We start from the raw sequence: 8020 nt of genomic DNA on the forward strand, positions 1-8020 counted from the left end.
GTGTTTCAGGTCTGCAGAATGCCCTCTCTGAGGAGTGTTTCAGGTCTGCAGAATGCCCTCTCTGAGGAGTGTTTCAGGTCTACAGAATGCCCCTCTGAGGAGTGTTTCAGGCCTGCAGAATGCCCTCTCTGAGGAGTGTTTCAGGTCTGCAGAATGCCCTCTCTGAGGAGTGTTTCAGGTCTACAGAATGCCCCTCTTAGGAGTGTTTCAGGTCTACAGAATGCCCCTCCGAGGAGTGTTTCAGGTCTGCAGAATGCCCTCTTTGAGGAGTGTTTCAGGTCTACAGAATGCCCCTCTGAGGAGTGTTTCAGGCCTGCAGAATGCCCCTTTGAGGAGTGTTTCAGGTCTACAGAATGCCCCTTTGAGGAGTGTTTCAGGTCTGCAGAATGCCCCTCTGAGGAGTGTTTCAGGTCTACAGAATGCCCCTCTGAGGAGTGTTTCAGGTCTACAGAATGCCCCTCTGAGGAGTGTTTCAGGTCTACACAATGCCCCTCTGAGGAGTGTTTCAGGCCTGCAAAATGCCCCTCTGAGGAGTGTTTCAGGTCTACAGAATGCCCCTCTGAGGAGTGTTTCAGGTCTGAAGAATGCCCCTCTGAGGAGTGTTTCAGGTCTACAGAATGCCCCTCTGAGGAGTGTTTCAGGTCTACAGAATGCCCCTCTGAGGAGTGTTTCAGGTCTACAGAATGCCCCTCTGAGGAGTGTTTCAGGTCTGCAGAATGCCCCTCTGAGGAGTGTTTCAGGTCTACAGAATGCCCCTCTGAGGAGTGTTTCAGGTCTACAGAATGCCCCTCTGAGGAGTGTTTCAGGCCTGCATAATGCCCCTCTGAGGAGTGTTTCAGGTCTGCAGAATGCCCCTCTGAGGAGTGTTTCAGGTCTACAGAATGCCCCTCTGAGGAGTGTTTCAGGTCTACAGAATGCCCCTCTGAGGAGTGTTTCAGGTCTGCAGAATGCCCTCTTTGAGGAGTGTTTCAGGTCTGCAGAATGCCTCTCTGAGGAGTGTTTCAGGTCTACAGAATGCCCCTCTGAGAGTGTTTCAGGTCTACAGAATGCCCCTCTGAGGAGTGTTTCAGGTCTACAGAATGCCCCTCTGAGGAGTGTTTCAGGCCTGCAAAATGCCCCTCTGAGGAGTGTTTCAGGTCTACAGAATGCCCCTCTGAGGAGTGTTTCAGGTCTGTAGAATGCCCCTCTGAGGAGTGTTTCAGGTCTACAGAATGCCCCTCTGAGGAGTGTTTCAGGTCTACAGAATGCCCCTCTGAGGAGTGTTTCAGGTCTGCAGAATGCCCCTCTGAGGAGTGTTTCAGGTCTGCAGAATGCCCCTCTGAGGAGTGTTTCAGGTCTACAGAATGCCCCTCTGAGGAGTGTTTCAGGTCTACAGAATGCCCCTCTGAGGAGTGTTTCAGGCCTGCATAATGCCCCTCTGAGGAGTGTTTCAGGTCTGTAGAATGCCTCATTGAGGAGTGTTTCTGGTCTACAGAATGCCCCTCTGAGGAGTGTTTCAGGTCTACAGAATGCCTCTTTGAGGAGTGTTTCAGGTCTGCAGAATGCCTCTTTGAGGAGTGTTTCAGGTCTGTAGAATGCCTCTTTGAGGAGTGTTTCAGGTCTACAGAATGCCCCTCTGAGGAGTGTTTCAGGTCTACAGAATGCCCCTCTGAGGAGTGTTTCAGGCCTGTAGAATGCCTCTTTGAGGAGTGTTTCAGGTCTACAGAATGCCCCTCTGAGGAGTGTTTCAGGCCTGCAGAATGCCCTCTTTGAGGAGTGTTTCAGGTCTGCAGAATGCCCTCTCTGAGGAGTGTTTCAGGTCTGCAGAATGCCCCTCTGAGGAGTGTTTCAGGTCTACAGAATGCCCCTCTGAGGTGTGTTTCAGGCCTGCATAATGCCTCTCTGAGGAGTGTTTCAGGTCTGCAGAATGCCCCTCTGAGGAGTATTTCAGATCTACAGAATGCCCCTCTGAGGAGTGTTTCAGGTCTACAGAATGCCCCTCCGAGGAGTGTTTCAGGCCTGCATAATGCCCCTCTGAGTAGTGTTTCAGGTCTACAGAATGCCCCTCTGAGGAGTGTTTCAGGTCTGCAGAATGCCCCTTTGAGGAGTGTTTCAGGTCTACAGAATGCCCCTCTGAGGAGTGTTTCAGGCCTGCAGAATGCCCCTTTGAGGAGTGTTTCAGGTCCGTAGAATGCCTCTCTGAGGAGTGTTTCAGGTCTACAGAATGCCCCTCTGAGGAGTGTTTCAGGTCTACAGAATGCCCCTCTGAGGAGTGTTTCAGGTCTACAGAATGCCCCTCTGAGGAGTGTTTCAGGTCTGTAGAATGCCCCTTTGAGGAGTGTTTCAGGTCTACAGAATGCCGCTCTGAGGAGTGTTTCAGGTCTACAGAATGCCCCTCTGAGGAGTGTTTCAGGTCTACAGAATGCCCCTCTGAGGAGTGTTTCAGGTCTGTAGAATGCCCCTCTGAGGAGTGTTTCAGGTCTACAGAATGCCCCTCTGAGGAGTGTTTCAGGTCTACAGAATGCCCCTCTGAGGAGTGTTTCAGGTCTACAGAATGCCCCTCTGAGGAGTGTTTCAGGCCTGCATAATGCCCCTCTGAGGAGTGTTTCAGGTCTGTAGAATGCCTCATTGAGGAGTGTTTCAGGTCTACAGAATGCCCCTCTGAGGAGTGTTTCAGGTCTACAGAATGCCCTCTCTGAGGAGTGTTTCAGGTCTGCAGAATGCCCCTTTGAGGAGTGTTTCAGGTCTGCAGAATGCCCCTCTGAGGAGTGTTTCAGGTCTACAGAATGCCCCTCTGAGGAGTGTTTCAGGTCTACAGAATGCCCCTCTGAGGAGTGTTTCAGGTCTACAGAATGCCCCTCTGAGGAGTGTTTCAGGCCTGCATAATGCCCCACTGAGGAGTGTTTCAGGCCTGCACAATGCCCCTCTGAGGAGTGTTTCAGGTCTGCATAATGCCTCTCTGAGGAGTGTTTCAGGTCTACAGAATGCCCCTCTGAGGAGTGTTTCAGGCCTGCAGAATGCCCCTCTGAGGAGTGTTTCAGGTCTACAGAATGCCCCTCTGAGGAGTGTTTCAGGCCTGCAGAATGCCCTCTTTGAGGAGTGTTTCAGGTCTACAGAATGCCCTCTCTGAGGAATGTTTCAGGTCTGTAGAATGCCTCTTTGAGGAGTGTTTCAGGTCTACAGAATGCACCTCTGAGAGTGTTTCAGGTCTACAGAATGCCCCTCTGAGGAGTGTTTCATGTCTACACAATGCCCCTCTGAGGAGTGTTTCAGGCCTGCATAATGCCCCTCTGAGGAGTGTTTCAGGTCTACAGAATGCCCCTCTGAGGAGTGTTTCAGGTCTGTAGAATGCCTCTCTGAGGAGTGTTTCAGGTCTACAGAATGCCACTCTGAGGAGTGTTTCAGGTCTACAGAATGCCCCTCTGAGGAGTGTTTCAGGTCTACAGAATGCCCCTCTGAGGAGTGTTTCAGGTCTGTAGAATGCCCCTCTGAGGAGTGTTTCAGGTCTACAGAATGCCCCTCTGAGGAGTGTTTCAGGTCTACAGAATGCCCCTCTGAGGAGTGTTTCAGGCCTGCATAATGCCCCTCTGAGGAGTGTTTCAGGTCTGTAGAATGCCTCTTTGAGGAGTGTTTCTGGTCTACAGAATGCCCCTCTGAGGAGTGTTTCAGGTCTACAGAATGCCTCTTTGAGGAGTGTTTCAGGTCTGCAGAATGCCTCTCTGAGGAGTGTTTCAGGTCTGTAGAATGCCCCTCTGAGGAGTGTTTCAGGTCTACAGAATGCCCCTCTGAGGAGTGTTTCAGGTCTACAGAATGCCCCTCTGAGGAGTGTTTCAGGCCTGCATAATGCCCCTCTGAGGAGTGTTTCAGGTCTACAGAATGCCCCTCTGAGGAGTGTTTCAGGCCTGCAAAATGCCCCTCTGAGGAGTGTTTCAGGTCTGTAGAATGCCCCTCTGAGGAGTGTTTCAGGTCTGCAGAATGCCCTCTTTGAGGAGTGTTTCAGGTCTACAGAATGCCCCTCTGAGGTGTGTTTCAGGCCTGCAGAATGCCCTCTTTGAGGAGTGTTTCAGGTCTGCAGAATGCCCTCTTTGAGGAGTGTTTCAGGTCTACAGAATGCCCCTCTGAGGAGTGTTTCAGGTCTACAGAATGCCCCTCCGAGGAGTGTTTCAGGCCTGCATAATGCCCCTCTGATTAGTGTTTCAGGTCTAAATAATGCCCCTCTGAGGAGTGTTTCAGGTCTGTAGAATGCCCCTCTGAGGAGTGTTTCAGGTCTACAGAATGCCCCTCTGAGGAGTGTTTCAGGTCTACAGAATGCCCCTCTGAGGAGTGTTTCAGGCCTGCATAATGCCCCTCTGAGGAGTGTTTCAGGCCTGCATAATGCCCCTCTGAGGAGTGTTTCAGGTCTACAGAATGCCCCTCTGAGGAGTGTTTCAGGTCTACAGAATGCCCCTCTGAGGAGTGTTTCAGGCCTGCATAATGCCCCTCTGAGGAGTGTTTCAGGTCTGCAGAATGCCCCTCTGAGGAGTGTTTCAGGTCTGCATAATGCCTCTCTGAGGAGTGTTTCAGGTCTACAGAATGCCCCTCTGAGGAGTGTTTCAGGTCTGTAGAATGCCCCTCATTGAGGAGTGTTTCTGGTCTACAGAATGCCCCTCTGAGGAGTGTTTCAGGCCTGTAGAATGCCTCTCTGAGGAGTGTTTCAGGTCTGCAGAATGCCTCTTTGAGGAGTGTTTCAGATCTACAGAATGCCCCTCTGAGGAGTGTTTCAGGTCTACAGAATGCCCCTCCGAGGAGTGTTTCAGGCCTGCATAATGCCCCTCTGAGGAGTGTTTCAGGTCTACAGAATGCCCCTCTGAGGAGTGTTTCAGGTCTACAGAATGCCCCTCTGAGGAGTGTTTCAGGTCTACAGAATGCCCCTCTGAGGAGTGTTTCAGGCCTGCATAATGCCCCTCTGAGGAGTGTTTCAGGCCTTCATAATGCCCCTCTGAGGAGTGTTTCAGGTCTACAGAATGCCCCTCTGAGGAGTGTTTCAGGTCTACAGAATGCCCCTCTGAGAACTGTTTCAGGTCTGTAGAATGCCCCTCTGAGGAGTGTTTCAGGTCTACAGAATGCCCCTCTGAGGAGTGTTTCAGGTCTGTAGAATGCCCCTTTGAGGAGTGTTTCAGGTCTGTAGAATGCCCCTCATGAGGAGTGTTTCAGGTCTACAGAATGCCCCTCTGAGGAGTGTTTCAGGTCTACAGAATGCCCCTCTGAGGAGTGTTTCAGGTCTGCAGAATGCCCTCCTGAGGAGTGTTTCAGGTCTGTAGAATGCCCCTTTGAGGAGTGTTTCAGGTCTACAGAATGCCGCTCTGAGGAGTGTTTCAGGTCTACAGAATGCCCCTCTGAGGAGTGTTTCAGGTCTGCAGAATGCCCCTCTGAGGAGTGTTTCAGGTCTGCAGAATGCCCCTCTGAGGAGTGTTTCAGGTCTACAGAATGCCCCTCTGAGGATTGTTTCAGGTCTACAGAATGCCCCTCTGAGGAGTGTTTCAGGTCTACAGAATGCCCCTCTGAGGAGTGTTTCAGGCCTGCATAATGCCCCTCTGAGGAGTGTTTCAGGTCTGTAGAATGCCTCTTTGAGGAGTGTTTCAGGTCTACAGAATGCCCCTCTGAGGAGTGTTTCAGGTCTACAGAATGCCTCTCTGAGGAGTGTTTCAGGTCTGTAGAATGCCTCTCTGAGGAGTGTTTCAGGTCTGCAGAATGCCCTCTCTGAGGAGTGTTTCAGGTCTACAGAATGCCCCTCTGAGGAGTGTTTCAGGTCTGCAGAATGCCCCTCTGAGGAGTGTTTCAGGTCTACAGAATGCCCCTCTGAGGATTGTTTCAGGCCTGCAGAATGCCCCTCTGAGGAGTGTTTCAGGCCTGCAGAATGCCCCTCTGAGGAGTGTTTCAGGTCTGCATAATGCCCTCTCTGAGGAGTGTTTCAGGTCTACAGAATGCCCCTCTGAGGAGTGTTTCACGTCTACAGAATGCCCCTCTGAGGAGTGTTTCAGGCCTGCATAATGCCTCTCTGAGGAGTGTTTCAGGTCTGTAGAATGCCCCTCATTGAGGAGTGTTTCAGGTCTACAGAATGCCCCTCTGAGGAGTGTTTCAGGTCTACAGAATGCCTCTTTGAGGAGTTTTTCAGGTCTGTAGAATGCCTCTTTGAGGAGTGTTTCAGGTCTGTAGAATGCCTCTTTGAGGAGTGTTTCAGGTCTACAGAATGCCCCTCTGAGGAGTGTTTCAGGTCTACAGAATGCCCCTCTGAGGAGTGTTTCAGGCCTGTAGAATGCCTCTTTGAGGAGTGTTTCAGGTCTACAGAATGCCTCTCTGAGGAGTGTTTCAGGCCTGTAGAATGCCTCTTTGAGGAGTGTTTCAGGTCTACAGAATGCCTCTCTGAGGAGTGTTTCAGGTCTGTAGAATGCCTCTTTGAGGAGTGTTTCAGGTCTACAGAATGCCCCTCTGAGGAGTGTTTCAGGTCTACAGAATGCCCCTCTGAGGAGTGTTTCAGGTCTACACAATGCCCCTCTGAGGAGTGTTTCAGGCCTGCATAATGCCCCTCTGAGGAGTGTTTCAGGTCTACAGAATGCCCCTCTGAGGAGTGTTTCAGGTCTGCAGAATGCCCCTCTGAGGAGTGTTTCAGGTCTACAGAATGCCCCTCTGAGGAGTGTTTCAGGTCTACAGAATGCCCCTCTGAGGAGTGTTTCAGGTCTACAGAATGCCCCTCTGAGGAGTGTTTCAGGTCTACAGAATGCCCCTCTGAGGAGTGTTTCAGGTCTACAGAATGCCCCTCTGAGGAGTGTTTCAGGTCTACAGAATGCCCCTCTGAGGAGTGTTTCAGGTCTGTAGAATGCCCTCTCTGAGGAGTGTTTCAGGTCTACAGAATGCCCCTCTGAGGAGTGTTTCAGGTCTACAGAATGCCCCTCTGAGGAGTGTTTCAGGTCTACAGAATGCCCCTCTGAGGAGTGTTTCAGGTCTGCAGAATGCCCCTCTGAGGAGTGTTTCAGGTCTACAGAATGCCCCTCTGAGGAGTGTTTCAGGTCTACAGAATGCCCCTCTGAGGAGTGTTTCAGGCCTGCATAATGCCCCTCTGAGGAGTGTTTCAGGTCTGCAGAATGCCCTCATTGAGGAGTGTTTCTGGTCTACAGAATGCCCCTCTGAGGAGTGTTTCAGGTCTACAGAATGCCCCTTTGAGGAGTGTTTCAGGTCTGTAGAATGCCCCTCTGAGGAGTGTTTCAGGTCTACAGAATGCCCCTCTGAAGAGTGTTTCAGGTCTACAGAATGCCCCTCTGAGGAGTGTTTCAGGCCTGCAGAATGCCCTCTTTGAGGAGTGTTTCAGGTCTACAGAATGCCCCTCTGAGGAGTGTTTCAGGCCTGCAGAATGCCCCTCTGAGGAGTGTTTCAGGTCTGCAGAATGCCCTCTTTGAGGAGTGTTTCAGGTCTGCAGAATGCCTCTTTGAGGAGTGTTTCAGGTCTACAGAATGCCCCTCTGAGGTGTGTTTCAGGCCTGTAGAATGCCTCTTTGAGGAGTGTTTCAGGTCTGCAGAATGCCCTCTTTGAGGAGTGTTTCAGGTCTACAGAATGCCCCTCTGAGGAGTGTTTCAGGTCTACAGAATGCCCCTCCGAGGAGTGTTTCAGGCCTGCATAATGCCCCTCTGAGGAGTGTTTCAGGTCTACATAATGCCCCTCTGAGGAGTGTTTCAGGTCTGCAGAATGCCCCTCTGAGGAGTGTTTCAGGTCTACAGAATGCCCCTCTGAGGAGTGTTTCAGGTCTACAGAATGCCCCTCTGAGGAGTGTTTCAGGCCTGCAGAATGCCCCTCTGAGGAGTGTTTCAGGCCTGCATAATGCCCCTCTGAGGAGTGTTTCAGGTCTACAGAATGCCCCTCTGAGGAGTGTTTCAGGTCTACAGAATGCCCCTCTGAGGAGTGTTTCAGGTCTGTAGAATGCCTCTTTGAGGAGTGTTTCAGGTCTACAGAATGCCCCTCTGAGGAGTGTTTCAGGCCTGTAGAATGCCTCTTTGAGGAGTGTTTCAGG

The sequence above is a fragment of the Salmo salar genome, chromosome ssa06 (genome assembly GCF_905237065.1).
Source record: "Salmo salar chromosome ssa06, Ssal_v3.1, whole genome shotgun sequence".
Taxonomy (NCBI): Eukaryota; Metazoa; Chordata; class Actinopteri; order Salmoniformes; family Salmonidae; genus Salmo; species Salmo salar.